We start from the raw sequence: 20,108 nt of genomic DNA on the forward strand, positions 1-20,108 counted from the left end.
AGTTCCAGGAGTGATCCAGGAAATTACAGACCATCAAGCCAGGCAAAATAGTGAAAACTATTAAATTTCTGAACACACATAGACAAACATGGGTTAATGGGACAGAATCAGCATGGATTCAGACAAGGAAAGTCTTGCCATAACAATTTGTTTAATTTCTTTGAATGCATGAATAAACATGTGGATAAAGGTGATCCAGTTGCAGTAGTGTATCTAGATTTTCAGAAAGCTTTTGACAAAGCTCCTCGTGAGAGACTTCGGAGAATATTAAAGAATCAACAGAAAGGATAGGAGGCAATTTTTTTGTTGTGGATTAAGAACTGGTTAATGGAAAGAAAAGAGAGGGTAAGGTTAAATGGCCATTTTTTTTTTCAGAGTTCGAGGGTGAATTATGAAATGCTGCATGGATCTGTACTGAGACCAGTGCTATTTAACATATTTATAAATGATTATATTGTATTTATTTACTTCTATTCTGCCTTTAACTGTAATTGCAAAGCAGATTACAATAATAGACATCTCTATTCAGAAGGAGCTTACATACAACATGAACAAATACAGTAAGAGAATGATATAAAAAAAACATTATGCATTTTGATCAGGGAACAAAAAGGTTTTTAAAGATTTTCTAACAAAAATAAGTATAAATCAGTTTGCCATAAATCGACATGTAGGCTGTTTCAGAACCTTATACTTTGAAAGTCAATTGATTTTTCTCTCATAGATTTATGATCGACTCTTGGAATTGGAATAAAATAAGTACATAAGTATTACCACACTGGGACAGACCAAAGGTTCCTCAAGCCCAGCATCCTGTTTCCAACAGTGGTCAATTCAGCTCACAAATACCTGGCAAGATCCTGAAAAAGTTCAATACATTTTACGCTGCTTATCCCAGAAATAAGCAGTGGATTTTCCCCAAGTCCATTTAATAATGGTCTATGAACTTTTCCTTTAGGAAGCTGTCCAGACCTTTTATAAACCCTACTAAGCTAACCGCCTCTAGCACATTCTCTGGCAACGAATTCCAGAGTTTAATTACACATTGAGTGAAGAACTATTTTCTCTGATTCGTATTAAATTTACTACTTTGTAGATTCATCGCATGCTCCCTAGTCCTAGTATTTTTGGAAAGAGTAAACAAACGACTCATGTCTCCCCGTTCCACTCCACTCATTATTTTATAGACCTCTATCACATCTCCCCTCAGCTGTCTTTTTTCCAAGCTGAAGAGCCCTAGCCGCATTAGTGAAACAATATTTCCTCCTATTTATTTTGAAAGTATAACCAGATAAATTCATTGAGTGTTAGCTTCCAAAAGGAAAAGTTCATAGACCATTATTAAGTGGACTTGGGGAAAATCCACTATTTCTGGAATAAGCAGAATGAAATGTTTTGTACTTTTTTGGGATCTTGCCAGGTATTTGTGACCTGGATTGGCCACTGTTGGAAACACTAACATTAATATTCTATAAAGGGTGCTTGGTGCAGAATGCCATTTATAGAATAGCGTGTACAATGGATTCCCCCTTCCCCCTTCCAGCTTCAAGCACCTGCATTTACACCTCCTGAAACCTGGTGCCAATGCCGGCACCTAATTCTCAGAAGTTTGCTGCATAAATCACAATATTCTATAACATTGTACCTAATTTCTAGGAATGCTCCCTGAGCCACCTATACCCCTCCCATGGTCCCATGAATAGGAAGCCAGTATATTTATTTTTATTTATTTGTTACATTTATATCCCACACTTTCCCACCTATTTGTAGGATCAATGTGGCTTACATAGTACCGGAGAGCAGGGGCTTATCTGTGTGGGGCCATGGGGGCCTGGGCCCCCGCAGATTTCGCCCTGGACCCCCCCTACCGCTGTCACCTACCTTTGCTGGCGGGGGACCCCAACCCCCACCAGTCGAGGTCCGCTTTCTCCTGCCGCTGCCTTTAAAAATATTCCTTCGGCTGGTCGAGCCGAGGTCTTTTAAAGTTATTTTTTGTCCTCCGGAGTCCGTGCTGTTCAAAGCTGCTCCTTTCGGAGTCTGACGTCACTACACGTTGTACGTGCAGGACTGCGTGCAGGAGGAAGCAGACCTCGGTTGGCGGGGGTTGGGGTTGGCAGTGGTGGCTGGGGGGCGGCGGCGGGGGGGGGGCTATAATGTGTCCCCTCACTCTAGCCCTGGCCCCCCCTACCGCCGCATTTCAGATACGCCCCTGCCAGACAGGCATTACAGACTCCGATGTAAACAAATATAAAGTGATATTGTGGTAAGATAAAGTTCATGTGGCACAGCCACACTAGGGAATCATACAAAGGAAGAGTTGTGTTAAGTCCATTACGTTCTTTAGTTTTGTTGTGTTGCAGAGATCAGGCATTTATGTTGGATCGGTAGGGTATGCCTTTTTAAACAGGTTAGTTTTTAGTGTTTTCCGGAAGTTTAGGTGGTCGTTCGTAGTTTTTAAAGCTTTTGGGATTGTGTTCCACAGTTGTGTACTTATGCTTATTCTAGTTGGTAGGTCGATCAAGTCTGTCATGTATACCGGAGCTTCACCGTAGATAACTTTGTGAACCAGAATGCAGATTTTGAAAGCAATGCGTTCTTTGATTGGTAGCCAGTGTAGTTTTTCGCGAAGGAGTTTTGCACTTTCAAATTGTGTTTTTCCGAAGATAAACCTAGCTGCCGTGTTTTGAGCGGTCTGAAATTTCTTTAAGGTTTGTTCTTTTCATCCTGCATTAATTCCATTGCAGTAGTCTACATGGCTTAATACCATTGACTGTATCAGGTTGTGAAATGTTCCCCTCGGGAAGAATTGTTTCAATCGTTTGAGTTTCCACATTGAGTGGAACATCAAAACAGTGACTATATACACACATTTTTTTTAAACCAACAATAGAGAAGTTCTCTTATTATAACCCCTTTCACATGTACATGAATTAACAAGCGGAGAACACACTTTCCTTGTCCCTTTCCTATGCCTGACACCACCATCTTTGTCTTTTTCTCATTCTCCAAAGCCTAGGTCTTTCTCCCTTCCCCCCTCCTTACCCAGCACTTGCATCCCACCCCCCTCTTCTGTGGACCATAGAAATACACAGGCTCTAAATATAGAAATGCAAGCCTGGGGTGACAAAATAGCTGACGGTGATAGCAGGTAGTTTCATATCTTCCAGAGTAATGCCTCATACAGAATAAGAGACCACAAAAAAAAAAAGCAGACAAAAACTGATATGGAGACCCCCTTCCTCTTTGCCAAAGAAAACCAGACTCTATATGCAGTGCAATTCTGGTAAAAGAAACAAATGCATTTTCTCCTGTACCTTTGTTGTCTGGACACTTTTCTAATTGGGTTGGTCCCAATCTGTTCCAATTTTTGTGTTGGTCTTCTCCTAAATTCTTTTTGTCTGCCTTTCCATTTCTTCTCTCTTCTCTTGTCCTTCTTCTCTTCCTTCTTTATATCCATCTAGCACTGATCTTTCTTTTTTTTTATGTTTCTTTTTCACGTTTCTCTCTTCTACCTCTATATTATTTATTTATTTCATTTGTATCCACCTATATATGATTTATACCCCTCATTATCCCTCTCACCCTCTAGTCTAGTTTACATTGCACCTCTCATCTACCTATCAGCTTTTCCCATCTCCCTCTCATCCCTTATCTAGCAAGCCCATTGCCCCCTCTGCCTATTCCCTTCCTCAGTCCCCTATTTCCATCTTTTGTACTCATCTACTTTACGGCTTCTCATCCCCTCACCAGTCCAGCTACATCCCTATCTCTCCTTCCTTCCCTTGCCTCCATGCCATTCTTCTATATCCCATATCCTGTTGCTTCTCCATCTTTTTAACTTTATTTCCACCCTCACTCAATCCATTGGGAGACCCATCTCCTTCCTCTCATATCCTTCCCCAGTACCCCCATCCCTTTCCAATGCCTCTCATCCTCTCTCCATACTTTCATATCAATCACAGTATGTCTCAACCTTTCTCACACTTCATCCTTGTTCTCTTACACCTCATATCCCACCCTCACTCATTCTCCCAACCTATTAACATACCACCCCACACATACCCACCAATTTTCAAGTACTCACTATCCCCTTGAAATTCCCACTCCATCACTCCCATCCATAATTCCCTGCTCTGATCCTCAACACTCTCCCATTAAGTCATCAAGTCTCAGTTATCTTCTACAATGTTCAGCTTCTTATTCCATCCCTAGCCCCATTCATGTTCTACTTTGTTCCTCTTCCCCCCTCTAGTCTCATTCATCTTTTGCTTTGTTCCCTTTTTCCCCTCCAGCCCCATTCATCCTCTGCTTTGTTCCTCTTTTTTCCCCTCCAGTCCCATCCATCTTCTATTTTGTTCCTCTTCTGCCCTCCAGTCCCATCCATTTTCTGCTCTGCTCCCCGTCTTCCCCTTCCCAGTCCCATTCATCTTCTACTTTATTCCCCTTTTCTCCCACCCTCCACGTCTCATCCATCTTCTGCTCTTTCCAGGGTCTCCTGCCCGTTTGATATTTCTTTTCTCTTCATATCTACCATCATTCCATGTTCCTATCTCCTGTCCTGCACCTCCCCTCTGTCTCCCTGTTCCTCCCCCTGTCCAGCATATCCCCCTCTTCCATTTATCCTGCATCACCACCCTGAGGCCAGAAATCTCTCCAACTCTCTCTACTGCCCCCTCCACATCTAATATAATAAAACGCACCGTGAACATTCTGAGGACAAAGATTCTGAAGTCACAGCACACGATAAAGGGTTCATGGTTTCATGGTGGTGAAGCCATCCAACATAACACGGACCTATCAGAAGGGACCTATCAGAAGGGGCTTGCCCACTAACAAAGCAGAACTGTTACCAGGCAACGGAATGCGACATAGAACTCACCTATCAGAAGAAAAAAACAGAAGAAGGGAGGAGCATTCAGCTGTAGAATGCCTCATTGTCTGAGCAGCACAGAGAGCAGACGAATGCCGCTGGAAACAGAGAATATCCCAGCACTGGTTATGTACACAAATATTGTTGTTGGACCCGGGGAAACAGGAGTACAGCGTGCCCCTCGCCATCTGCAACGTGCGCTGCCACCTGCAAAAATTAAACCCGACCTAGCCTGCATCACAGACTGACCCAGGCGGGGGGAGGAGTAGGGAAACACGCGGGCGTGTTTCCCTACTCCTCCCCAGCCTAGGATTCGGTAGAAACTGGCTGGCAAACTGCTTGAATATACAAAACCGATAACTCCTTCAATATACAAAACCGGAGGCAACAAAGAAAAGAAAAAAGAAGCATGCCCCTCGCCATCTGCGACGTGTGCCGCCACCTGCAAAAATTAAACCCGACCTAGCCTGCATCACAGACTGACCAGGCGGGGGGAGGAGTAGGGAAACTTCCCTACTCCTCCCCAGCCTAGGATTCGGTAGAGACTGGCTGGCAAACTGCTTGAATATACAAAACCGCCTATTCCTTCAATATACAAAACCGGAGGCAACAAAGAAAAAAAAAAGAAACATACCCCTCGCCATCTGCGACGTGTGCCGCCACCTGCAAAAATTAAACCCGACCTAGCCTGCATCACAGACTGACCCAGGCGGGGAGAGGAGTAGGGAAACACGCGGGTGTGTTTCCCTACTCCTCCCCAGCCTAGGATTCGGTACAGACTGGCTGGCAAACTGCTTGAATATACAAAACCGCTAACTCCTTCAATATACAAAACCGGAGGCAACAAAGAAAAAAAAACATTATCATGCATGTGCACATAACTGGAACACCTCCCCCCCTTCACCTTCTCACGAACCAAGCAACCCAGGACGTGCAAAACCATCCCCCGCCTTAAAAAACCCGTCACCCACCTCGAGAATGCACACACCGCGCTGCTTCCCGCTGCACATTCGTCCTGCATCGTTCCTACGCTGCTGCCGTATAATGAACCGAAAGAGTGGCGTACTCTCCCTTCCGCAAACCACACCACCCAAAGCAAGACGCCGCTGCTTGCCACAAGGACCAAAAATACCGTTAAAACCAACGGCCCCAGACAGTGCTGCTCTCCCGCCAACCAACAAAAAACATCCCCGGCATAAGGCAACCCCTAACCCACCTCAAGGATTCCCCGACCTCAATTACCCCGGGAAAAGACAGCGCCGCTTCATACAGTGCTTTTCTCTTCAAAGGAAAAACTACAGGTGAAAAAAAAAACTACATGCTAGCGCCCGTTTCATTTGTTTCGGAAACGGGCCTTTTTTACTAGTGGTATAATATATCTCTCTCAAAGCTGCTTTGGTAGTGCCACAGAAAGGCTGCATACAAATGCAGGACCCTTTACCCTCTATTTCACTCCCTTCTCAGGTCCAACATCTCTCCTACTCTTCTCCCCATCCATCCATAAGCTCTATTTCTCTTTTCCCACCTCCATTCACCTACCCCCCCCCCCCCCCAATCCCAGCAACTCTGTCTCTTTCCCTGTTTCCCTGTTGGTCCAATGTTTCCCTCCCTCACTATCCCATCCCCTCATTTGAGTTCTCTCTTTCCTCTCCCCCCATACCCATAGTCCAGCATATCTCTCTTTGACTTCCCCTCCCCCAAGGTGTGGAATCTCTCTCTCATTCCCTTCTCCCCCCCCCCCCCCGATCTGTCATCTCTCCCCTTCCTTTCCCTTCCCTTCCCTTCCCCCCTATGGTCTGGCATCTCTTTCCTTTCCTTCTCCTCCCCTCCCCCCATGGTCTAGCATTTCTTGCCCCCCCCCCCCCATGGTCTGGCATGTCTTGCTTCCTCCCCCTCCCTCTCTATCTCATCTTGCTCCTTGCAACGTTGTATTCTTTCAATCTTCCAGGTCACCAGCAGTGTCAGTGAGGTAAGCACACTGCTTTCAGCAGTCCCAGAAGCTTTCCCTCTGCTGCAACAATTTCCTGTCCCCACATAGATAGGATGCTGCAGAGGGAAAGCTTCCAGGGCCACCGGAAGACTGTATGCTAACTTCACTGATGCTGCCGGCAACCCAAAAGATTGAAAGAACACAACACTGCAAGGAGTGCAAAGGGAGCAAGAGTTACCAGATCCTGCAGGGTGAGAGTAGTATGCTGGACAGCAGCTCATTTGGGGGGGGGGGGGGGCAATACCCCCATCACTCCCCCCCCCCCCCAAAAAAAAAAAACTATGCACATGTCTGGGGAATAGTGTGTACAGGTTTTCTTGTCCTGTCAACTAGAATTCATGACAGCTAGAGAACTGTCATACATTTAAAAAAAAACAACAATTCCCAAGCAATGCAGTCTTTGTGAATTGCAGGCAAATGCATATCCTTAGGCTTTTACATGCTTTTAACATAACTATGTGTCAATATGACAAGTTTGGTAGCTTTAGGGAATCAGTAACCTAGTCTACTATGAAGATATAGAATGATTTAAGCAATAGCAGATGGACCAGGTAAGAGGGACTTTTACAAAAAAAGAAACAGACTAGCTGGATAAATGAGAAATAGGGGCAGGAACTGGAGGGGGTTAGGCGTGAGGTGGGAAGATGGAGATCATCCTTTCCTGGACACTTGTGATAAACATCTTAGTGTGAGCGTCTTTCTCATATGAGCTGCACTGCTTTCTCTGCAACTGCATTTTCTGTAAAGAGAAGAGGTACATTGTGTGGGACATTACCCCATTTTCAGCTCTTTCCTTCTCTTTAACCAGTGTAAGGATTGTGACTGGATGCTGGTTGCTTCTGAGCCATGAATGAGCATGTTCCACCCTTCACTTGTTCCCATTTTTGTAGAGAAAATTCGGTAGGTATTCTGGCAGCTTACATTTAATTAAATCCAGTGACAAATGCTACCACAGAAATCTCAAACTGGTACAAAAACATACTCACTGTACAATATGTATAACTGTGCAATGTAAAATGTTTAATTGTTGAAATTATTCAGGCTTTCACATTATGTTAATGTAATAATTGCTTTTCAATAGGCATATTTTTCACTGCTGTGATTGTTTACATATCATTAAAAATGACTAAATATGATACTTGTACTGTAAGTACTCCTGCCTATTTTGTACAATTTTAATTCTTAGGTCTTTCCGGGAGCATCTTGGAGTGTCACTGCAGATAAGAAGAGGAATCAGCTATAATTAACATGATAAAATATCTTAGGGATCCTTTTACTAAGCTGCAGTAAGGAGTCCTTTTACTGAGGTGCACTGAAAAATGGGCTGCGCTAGTGTAGGCGCATTGTTTTGGGCGAGCGCAGATCCATTTTTCAGTGCGCCTGTAAAAAAAAGGCCTTTAAAAAAATTTTGGACGAAAATGGACATACAGCAAAATAAAAATTGGCACGTGTCCATTTTGGGTCTGAGACCTTACCACCACCCATTGACTTAGCGGTAAAGTCTCACACAGTAACTGTGCGGTAATTGTCTACACATGTAGAATGAGATTATCGCCCAGTTTCCACTGCACACAAGAAAATAAAAATGATTTTCCTGCTCGCATAGCGGACGTGAGTAAAAAAAATAAATTTCCGCCCTGGCCACATGGTAGCTGGGCGGTAACTCCAAACTGACGCATGTAGGATGCGCGTTCACACCTATGCGGCTTAGTAAAAGGGTCCCTATGTGTTACTGTGCACTTCCTGCAGCTTGAAATGGTGCTCCACAGGATGCGCTCAGGCATCTTGCGGTAACTGACAAATCTGCGCATGCTAATCACACGCTAATTGTTTTTAATTTTGGGGAGAGAGCATGTCTGGTGGGGGCTGAGAGTGGGCGTTCCTGCACTAATCAGTCAGAGCAGATACATTACCATGCGCTAACGGATAAGCGCAAAATTACTGCCTACAAAATTAAGTGTTGTAAGTGCTCACACAGTAATTTTTAAATGGCTGCACAGTAGTAGCAACTTTTGCACATGACCATTAATTTTTTTTTAAATGGAAAATCAATCATTTTACTGCTGTTGTAAAAATGGCCTTAGCCAGTGGCGTACCAAAGATGGGGCGGTGGGGGAGGTCCGCTCTGTGCAGGTGCTCCCTGCACCCCCAGGAGGTGATGCACTGGGGGTGGAGCCGCCTGGAGGTGATGCGCCGAGGGGGGGTGGGGTTTGAGATGATGCACCGGGGGTGGAGGTGATGCACCAGAGGTCGCAGTGGCAGTCCACCCCTTGTGGCTACGATGTAGGAACACCACTAGCCTTAGCACATGGGGAAAAACCAATGTAAGGGCATACTAAGACTGCTTTTTACTGCAGCTTAATAAAGGACCCCTTAGTGTCCAACATGCATGTGAGCTTCTACACCATCCATTCAGTGTTTAGTCTCACTTTCAGCTACCTAAATGCAGAGAGACATGGAGATACTGCACCCATTTTTATGGACTTCTCTCCTGGAATTTCATCTCTTTCACGCTCCTCTTCCAACCATCCAGGATCCTACTGTCCCTTTGCTGATCAGTGGTTGCTGGATGTCTGTTTATATCTATTTCATTATAAATAACTTCAATCTATATTTGTTTCTTCACTGTAGGTGGCAATCACCTCACAGCACTATGTAAGCCACATTGAGCCTGCAAATAGGTGGGAAAATGTGGGGTACAAATGTAACAAATAAATAAATATGAGCTATTGTAGTGGTATATAGTTGTTGTTGTTTTTTTGTACCCCGCGCTTTCCCACTTATGGCAGGCTCAATGCAGCTTACATATTGTATACAGGTACTTATTTGTACCTGGGGCAATGGAGGGTTAAGTGACTTGCCCAGAGTCACAAGGAGCTGCCTGTGCTTGAAGTGGGAATCAAACTCAGTTCCTCAGAACCAAAGTCCACCACCCTAACCACTAGGCCACTTCTCCACTAGCAACATTCCATGTAGAAGTTGGCCCTTGCAGATCACCAATGTGGCCACGCAGGCTTCTGCTTCTGTGAGTCTGACGTCCTGCACGTACGTGCAGGACGTCAGACTCACAGAAACAGAAGCCTGCGCAGCCTTCTACATGGAATGTTGCTAATGGAATAGCAACATTCCATGTAGAATCTCCAATAGTAGCAACATTCCATCTAGAATCTGCATTAGTATCTATTTTTGTTACATTTGTACCCCGCGCTTTCCCACTCATGGCAGGCTCAATGCAGCAATAGAGGGTTAAGTGACTTGCCCAGAGTCACAAGGATCTGCCTGTGCCTGAAGTGGGAATCCAACTCAGTTCCTCAGGACCAAAGTCCACCACCCTAACCACTAGGCCACTCCTCCACTGTTGCTACTATTTGAGATTCTACATGGAATGTTGCTATTCCACTAGCCTAAAGAGAATCCACAAAAGGTGGAGAACTCAATAGATCCCACGAGGCGTGAAACGAAAAATAAAAAGGTGGGAAAATAAGCCAGGCTATCCAAAGAATGGAACCAAATAATCTTTATTTAAAAAAACAAAATTAATAATCTTCAAACAAATAATAATATAATAATAACACATTAAAATTGACTCGACACAACGTTGTGTTTCGGCCAAATGGCCTACATCAGGAGTCTATAGACATAAACAAAAACAGTAGATAAATAAATTAAGCATATAAAAATAATTATTGACAATATGGAACAAAAATTATATTAAAAATTATATTAAAAGAGGAACATATATAAATTATCAAATAATAAAAGATCTATAAATATTAAGGAAAAACAAATCAAATCAAAATATACATACATGGGGGTAAAAATTGAATGAAAAAAACTAACCTTATCAATCAAAATGAAAATAAATATAACACATCAAGGGAATCTCAAAATGCAGATAAAAGATTCCAAAGATGTATAGATGAGATCTTGAAAATGGTCTGTAGAAGACAAAGAAAAATTTTTTTTCAGTGGAAGCCAAAGAAGAAAACCATCAGAAGAATACAGTGTGATCAGCATTCACAAGAATCACATCAAGCAATTAAATTTGATCTACCCATTTATCCTTTTTACAGCACTGGTCCGAGATTGAAATACAAGATAAAGAGTCAAGTGATGTACCTATTAAACCTTTCTGCAACACTAGTCCGAGATTGAAACACAAGACTGGCTCAAAAACACATGATTAGCTGCAAATAAAAATAAAAACCTCCGCACTACATATTTGTAATAGAAAAACAGCACTCAAATGAATCAAAGATAATAAATATAATAAAACGCTGCGGAATCAGAGACACGAGCCGCATGTGTTGGACCTATTAAACCTTTCTGCAACACTAGTCCGGGATTGAAACGCAAGACTGGCTCAAAAACACAAGGTTAACTGCAAATAAAAAACTACGTGCTATATATTTATAAAAACAGCGCTCAAAATAAAACAAAAATGATAAATATGATAAAACGCTGCCGAATTAGAGGCGTGAGCCGCATGTGTTGGAAAAAAAACAGAGACACGTACCTTGAGAAAGACCGTTGCACGAGTGGACCGTCTGTCACAGTAATTCCAGCAGTTATAATAGAAGAAAGATTGAGCTACACGACACTTTAAATAGCCCAAAGAGCGCGTAAATTCATTTGGCTTCCACTGAAAAAAAAATTTTCTTTGTCTTCTACAGACCATTTTCAAGATCTCATCTATAGATCTTTGGAATCTTTTATCTGCATTTTGAGATTCCCTTGATGTGTTATATTTATTTTCATTTTGATTGATAAGGTTAGTTTTTTTCATTCAATTTTTACCCCCATGTATGTATATTTTGATTTGATTTGTTTTTCCTTTATATTTATAGATCTTTTATTATTTGATAATTTATATATGTTCCTCTTTTAATATAATTTTTAATATAATTTTTGTTCCATATTGTCAATAATTATTTTTATATGCTTAATTTATTTATCTACTGTTTTTGTTTATGTCTATAGACTCCTGATGTAGGCCATTTGGCCGAAACACAACATTGTGTCGAGTCAATTTTAATGTGTTATTATTATATTATTATTTGTTTGAAGATTATTAATTTTGTTTTTTTAAATAAAGATTATTTGGTTCCATTCTTTGGATAGCCTGGCTTATTTTCCCACCTTTTTATTTTTCGCTATTCCACTAGCAACATTCCATGTAGAAGTCGGCCCTTGCAGATCACCAATGTGGCCGCGCAGGCTTCTGCTTCTGTGAGTCTGACGTCCTGCACGTACGTGCAGGACGTCAGACTCACAGAAACAGAAGCCTGCGCAGCCTTCTACATGGAATGTTGCTAGTGGAATAGCAACATTCCATGTAGAATCTCTCCAATAGTAGCAACATTCCATGAAGAATCTCCAATAGTATCTATTTGATTTTTGTTACATTTGTACCCCGCGCTTTCCCACACATGGCAGGCTCAATGCGGCTTACGTGGGGCAATGGAGGGTTAAGTGACTTGCCCAGAGTCACAAGGAGCTGCCTGTGCCTGAAGTGGGAATCGAACTCAGTTCCTCAGTTCCCCAGAACCAAAGTCCACCACCCTAACCACTAGGCGTACAGTAAGGTTTTGCTGGGTTTTGGAGGACTCCCCATACAATATAAGGGGGTATGAGTGAGGTGTATACCTTGGACCTTTTATGTAAAGTCCACTGCAGTGCCCCCTAGTGTGCCCCACTGCTCTGCTGGGATGTCTGTGTGGCCAGTCTACTAAGAATGCTGGCTCCTTCTACATCCCAATGGCTTGATTTTGTGCATTTTTCATTTGGACATTTTTTTTTTAATGGACCAAAAAAATAAATGTACAGAGCACAAAAAACATCTAGTAAATAGCTATTTTTGAAAAAAAAAAAAAAAAAGATACATGTTCTTTTGTTTTGAAAATGGCTATCCTGCTTATAATTGAAAGAGAAAAACGCCTATATTGCAACCCAAATCGGGAGATGGGCGTCTTTCTCCCGTGGGCGCCCAAATCGGTATAATCGAAAGCCGATTTTGGGCGTTTCCAACTGCAATCCGTCACGGAAAAGGGTAAAGTTGACGGGGGCGTGTTGGAGGCGTGGTGAAGGCGGAACTGGGGCGTGGTTATCGGCCGAGGAGAGATGGGCGTCTTTAGCTGATAATCGAAAAAAAAAGGGAGTTTTACCGCGATTTTGGGTCACTTTTTTTGGACCCTTTTTTTTCACGAACAGGTCCCAAAAAAGTGCCCCAACTGACCAGATGACCACTGGAGGGAATCAGGGATGACCTCCCTGGACTCCCCCAGTGGACACTAACTGCCTCCCACCAAAAAAAAACCCACTTTAAAAACTTTTTTTCCAGCCTGTATGCCAGCCTCAAATGCCGTACCCACCTCCATGACAGCAGAATGTGTTCTATCCTGTGACAGCCTTTCCCTGGTTCTGATGTGGCTCTCGGGTGAATGTGACACTTGTTCTGTTATGCGCACTGCAGAGTCACATCAGCAATGCATTGTGGTGGGTGTAGGGTATTGGGCTTCGTGATTCCACTAGCTTGTGGCAAATGTTCACGATGTTGGTAGTTGATAGGCTCTACTCCCATGGTGCTTTTCCCCCTGCTTACTGGGTCAGAGTGTGCCCTGTTTTGTTTCCGGTAGTCCATGAGGTAGTGTCCATTTTTGTAAGCCAGTTTTAGATCCCTTTCACGTGTTAGCCAAGTTACAGAACTTAGTTTTTACCTTGAATGTGGCTGAAAGAGGGCATTGTACACCATTCTGCCAGCTTGGACCTACTGCTCATCTCAGTACCAGGGAGACTCTTTGCCAGTGGGGCACAACCTCTGATCTGCAGTTAACTGTGAGTAAGCGTGCTTATTCCAATAAAGGACGTTTTCGGAGAGATTAGTCTTCAGGTGTCAACTGGTGTGCCAATGTTATATAGCAGCAACAAGTCCTAAGGCCTGCGTGAATGCAGGTCCCTGGAGCACTTTTAGTAGGTACCGCAGTGCACTTCAGGTAGGTGGACCCAGGCCTATCCCCCCTACCTGTAACACTTGTGCTGGTAAATGGGAGGTCTCCAAAACCCACTGTGCCCACATGTAGGTGCCCCCTTCACCCCTAAGAGCTATGGTAGTGTTGCACATTTGTGGGTAGTGGGTTTTGGGGGAGGGGGGTTGGGTGCTCGGCACCCATGGTAAGGGAGATATGCATGTGGGAGCATTGTCTGAAGTCCACCGCACTGACCTCTAGGGTGCCCAGTTGGTGTCATGGCATGTCAGGAGGGCGAGTGTACTACGAATCGTGGCCCCTCCCATGACCAAATGGCTCGGATTAGGACGTTTTTGAGCTGGGCATTTTTAGTTTCCATTATCGCTAAAAAAAACAAACGCCCAGCTGAAAAACGTCCATTTTTTCAAAAATACGGTCTGTCCCGCCTCTTCACGTACCCGTTTTTGGAGATAGGCGTTCACGTTCGATTATGCCCCTCCACATGTCCCACTTGAATTTTGGACGTTTTGAGCAAAACGTTCAAAGGTGGACTTAGACATCATATCAAAAATGTCCCTCTATGTAACTTTGAAAGTCTAAGTGCTTTGAAAAGAATGGACCAGAGTCTATATATCATGCCTAAAAGTTTAGCACTGAAATTAAATTTGCCTAAACACTTTCTATAAACTGTGCCTTAGTTTAGGCATTCTTTATAGAATAAGCCTACATTTTCATGCGGTTTATAGAATGTTCATTCAATGTGGAAACTTAAACGTATAAAACCTTTCTTCCCGAAGGAAATATTCCGCAACCTGATACAATCAATGGTGATGAGCCACACAGATTACTGCAATGGAATATATGTGGGATGTAAAGAACAACTCACAAAGAAACTCCAGACAGCCCAAAACATAGCAGCCAGGCTGATAGTTGGTAAAACACGTTTTGAAAGTGCCAAACCCCTTCGAGAAAAACTGCATTGGCTCCCAATCAAGGAATGTATCACCTTCAAAATCTGCACTTTGGTCCACAAGATTATTTACGGTGAAGTCCCAGGATATATGGTCGACCTGATCGATCTCCCAACCAGAAATAGAACCAGAGCATCACGCACCTACTTGAATCTCCACTACCCAAGCTGCAAAGGACTCAGGTACAAATTAACCTATGCATCCAACTTCTCCTACATAGGCACGCAATTGTGGAATGCACTGCCAAAGACTGTGAAAATAGTCTATGACCACCTAAACTTCAGGAGATCATTAAAGACCTACTTATTCAGAAAAGCATTCCCCACCGACCTCTTAGATGCTTCAACCCTGCAACACAGCAAAACCATAGATTGTACTGGACATTATATATGCCTTCCTATTTTCTATCCCTATGTACCTGAAGATACTATCCTTACCCGATCCTAATATCAAATTGTATTTGTTTCCATACCGGACTTGGCGATCACCTTTATGGTATTATGTAAGCCACACTGAACCTGCAAATGGGTGGGAAAATGGATACAAATGTAAAAAATAAATAAATATGCTGAGCACAGTTCTGCATGACTAAATGTACTCATGTTCGATGGTGTCCAAAATCTGAAGCAGATGGGTAGAATCCCTTAGATAAGATGGAATATTAAAGAGACAGGGTTGCACAAAGTTACAAAATGGTACATAGGACAGACAAAGCATAAGGTTAAACAAAGGATAGGGGAACATCTGAGAAATTTAGATTAAACAAGATGGACACTCCATTAGTCGCTCATTGGCAAGCAATGGGCCATGGCGCTTTAGATTTAAAATATGTTGTACTGATGCAGATTCAACTACGTTGGGGGGGGGGGGGGTGATATAACTTCTAAACTGATACAGCAAGAACAAAAATTTATATTCTTGTGGATTGAATAAAGAGGTGGAATGGTTGACATTATAATTGAATAATGATCAGTTCAAACATTATCTATTCATCTTAGATAACTGAGTGCTTACGTATAAAATGAGCACCATGGGTAGGCGCGGGGTTCGTGATAACAGGGATAAGTCAGACCAGAGATCACTCCTGAGTAATATAATATAATGAATGAGATTGAAGCAAGGTTTAACTGTTTCATTTTAAAGAGGATAAGATTGTTTAGCATAATGCGTTTAGAACACTAAAATACCGCATTTCAGTTTTGTTTACAGTTGAGATATATTCCCTTGAGAACGCCAAGATGGTGAAACATGGCCCCACATCAGGAATAAAGATGATCTTTTAAATTCACATCACTAGAACACAAGGGTGAAGGCTCCGTAACAACCACATGAGATCAAGTGTCGGAATATGATTCTTATCATATTTAAGTACAGTATTGTAACGGTCTCCAAAACACCACTGGAGGTATGCAGGATCGGTGCTATGATGGTGGGTTGCTACGGGCCGACTCCATTTTTTATGGTATAACGGCACTTAAGCGAATTCTGAGCACTGCATTATAAAAAATTATAAAAATAAGAATAATTGTACATGGGATATACTGGTGGAATTGTCATTATTTAAAATTTAATGCCAAGAAGTGCAGAGTGATGCATTTGGGGTGTAGAAACCCAAAAGAGAGATACCGAATAGGAGGGGAGAGATTAGCAAGCTCGACTCAGGAGAGAGACCTTGGCGTGTTGGTGTCGGATGATATGAAGGTGAAGAAACAATGTGACAAGGCGACGGCTAGAAGGATGCTAGGCTGCATAGAGAGGGGTATAACCAGCAGAAGAAAGGAGGTCTTGAAGCCCCTCTACAAGTCGTTGGTGAGGCCCCACTTGGAGTATTGTGTTCAGTTTTGGAGGCCTTATCTGGCTAAAGATGTAAAAAGACTGGAAGCGGTGCAAAGAAAAGCTACAAAAATGGTATGGGATTTGCGTTGCAAACCGTACGAGGAGACACTTGCCGACCTGAACATGTATACCTTAGAGGAATGGAGAAACAGGGGTGGCATGATACAGACATTCAAATATTTGAAAGGTATTAATCCGCATATGAACCTTTTCCGGAGACAGGAAGGTGGTAGAACTAGAGGACATGAATTGAGGTTGCAGGGGTGCAGACTCAGGAGTAATGTCAGGAAGTATTTTTTTCACAGAGAGGATGATGGATACGTGGAATGCCCTCCTGCGGGAGGTGGTGGAGATGAAAACGGTAATGGAATTCAAACATGTGTGGGATAAACACAAAGGAATCCTGTTTAGAAGAAATAGAACTATGGAATCCTAGTGGACGCTGATATTTGGAGAATAAAACCGGTGCAGGGCGGACTTCTACGATCTGTGCCCTGAGAAAGGCAGGGACAAATCAAACTCAGATATACAGATAAAGTATTACATACCATGTAAAATGAGTTTATCTTGTTGGGCAGACTGGATGGACCGTTCAGGTCTTTATCTGCCATCATTTACTATGTTACTATGTTAAAACAAATGTCTATATATATATATATTTTTTTTTTTAATTTTAATAAAACAATGTATCATTCAACAATCATGCATATCATTTGCTGGCTGACTTGGTTGATCCTAGTGTGCAGGCAGAAAAAAAAAGGTTTTTAGAGAAACCGCGTCATGGAGATCAGACACAACTCTGTTCTCGTTTCACTGGGATTTGATTTCATTCTTGCAGGCTTAACATCTCACCACATGAACAAAGAAAAAATAAATCACATGAAAAGGCTGCGGGCTAGATACTTGCAAACAGATTCAACCCTATGAGTGCTATCGATATCATCCCTCCACCCACATGGTTAGCACTTTTTTGTACACACTCACTGAAAACTATTAATAAAGCAACAGTCTTCCTGGTTCTTAACCATGTGTCATGCTGAAATACGCTCATGTAAATCTGTGAACTGCACGACAATGATCAAATTAACAGTCATTTCAGGAAAAATGCCCTTCAGGCTAAAAAATAATTAGTAGTCTCTCACTCAACTCTTCCTACTAATAAAAATCACGATATTGTTGACTGTGTTAATAAAACACCTCCTATGACCCTGATGTAACTTAATGGAAAATTTAAGGACCGTTCTTCTCTGCTTTCTCACATGTGTTTCTTTGCATCTTCCTGTAAGGCTTCCAAGCTCTTAAGTAAAACATTTTCCTATTGAAATTTTATTGTTATCTTATCCCCCCCCCCCCTCCCCACCACCACCACCACCACCACCACCTTTCTGCACTTCTTGTTCTCTTCAAATTATATATCTGATTTTTCTTTCTGTAGAAAATAAAATGGGAGGGAGTGGAATAAAAGTTTCTCAATTAGACAAAAAGCTACCCTGCGAAGACAGAGGATAAGTTATTTTTCCTGACATGTACAATACGCTCTGGACTTCCAAAGGAATGACAAAGTGCCAAGAAATTCTGCACAGCTACAGTTACTGACCACAAGAAAGTTCATAACTTTTCCTATGCCAGAGGAATGGCCTAGCAGTTAGAGTATCTTAGAAAAATATGTAATGGAGTTATTTTGATGAATCGATAATAGGGAGGGTGGGAGGGTAGGGGTGGGTGGGCAGTAGAACCATTTAATTCTGTAAATTGCTTGTTGTATCTGACTGGAAAATGAAGAAGTATGGTTTTTGAAATATTGTTGTACTGTCCAATTGACAATTTCTCTATAATTAATAAAAAACATTTACACATATAGATCCACCCCAGATTTCACTCTGGGGTGGTGTAACATGGCTGAGCCACCCGGGGTGATTAGTCAGTGAGGGTTAGGAACAGTAGGTAAGGTCTTAATTGGTTAGGTTGGGGGGGCGGTTTTGTTTCAGTTGGTTAGTTTTTTGGGGGTTTTGTTGTTCTGATTGTTCCTTAGTTTGATTAAATAATAAAAACAAATAAATTTGGAAGTGGTGGAAGTATGTTGGGCATTTGGTCTGACTTGAATTCTCAACCAGGTTACATCCACCTCTCCTTCCCTTAGTCCATTCTCTCAACCCTCCAACCCCTGCCTCCTTTTCTTCCTTTTTCTGATATCACTGAAGAGGAAACTACACATCTTCTTTCCTCCTCGAAACTAACTACCTGTTCCTCTGATCCTATTCCCATCCATCTACTTAACACTATCTCTCCTACTGTCATCCCTTTTATCTGTCATATCCTCAATCTTTCACTTTCCACTGCGACTGTTCCTGATGCCTTCAAACATGCCGTAGCCATACCATTCCTTAAAAAACCTTCATTGTACCCCACCTGTCCTTCCAACTATCGCCCCATCTCCCTCCTCCCTTTCCTATCCAAGATACTTGAACGTGCTCTTCACTGCTGTTGCCTTGACTTTCTTTCATCTCAAGCTATTCTTGATCCACTTCAATCTGGCCTTAGCCCCCTTCATTCAACTAAAACAGCGTTTGCTAAAGTCTCCAATGATCTGTTCCTAGCCAGATCCAAAGGTCTCTATTCTATCCTCATCCTTCTCGATCTATCTGCTGCTTTTTACACTGTTGATCACAGCCTACTCCTTGATACGCTGTCCTCACTTGGATTTCAGGGCTCTGTTCTTTCCTGGTTTTCTTCTTATCTCTCCCAGCGTACCATTAGTGTATACTCTACTAGATCCTCCTCTACTTCTATCCCATTGTCAGTTGGTGTACCTCAGGGATCTGTCCTGGGACCTCTTCTTTTCTCCATCAATACTTCTTCCCTTGGTACTCTGATCTCATCCCATGGTTTTCAGTATCATCTTTACGCTGATGACTCCCAGATCTACCTCTCCACGCCAGAAGTCTCAGCCGAAATCCAAGCCAAAGTATCAGCCTGCCTGTCTGACATTGTTGCCTGGATGTCTCAGCGCCATCTGAAACTAAACATGACCAAGACTGAGCTTCTTATCTTTCCCCCTAAACCAACCTCTCCTCTTCCCCCATTCTCTATTTCTGTGGATAACACTCTCATCCTTCCTGTCTCATCAGCTCGTAACCTTGGGGTCATCTTCGACTCCTCCCTCTCCTTCTCTGCACATATTCAGCAGACTGCTAAAACCTGTCATTTCTTTCTCTATAATATCACCAAAATTTCGCCCTTTCCTTTCTGGGCACACTACCAGAACCCTCATCCACACTCTTATCACCTCTCACTTAGACTATTGCAACTTGCTTCTCACAGGTCTCCCACTTAGCCATCTCTCTCCTCTTCAATCTGTTCAAAATTCTGCTGCACAATTAATATTCCGCCAGTTTTGTTATGCTCATATTAGCCTTCTCCTCAAGTCACTTCACTGGCTTCCTATCTGTTTCCGCACACAGTTCAAATTGAATTAT

Source organism: Microcaecilia unicolor, chromosome 3 (assembly GCF_901765095.1).
Source record: "Microcaecilia unicolor chromosome 3, aMicUni1.1, whole genome shotgun sequence".
NCBI lineage: Eukaryota > Metazoa > Chordata > Amphibia > Gymnophiona > Siphonopidae > Microcaecilia > Microcaecilia unicolor.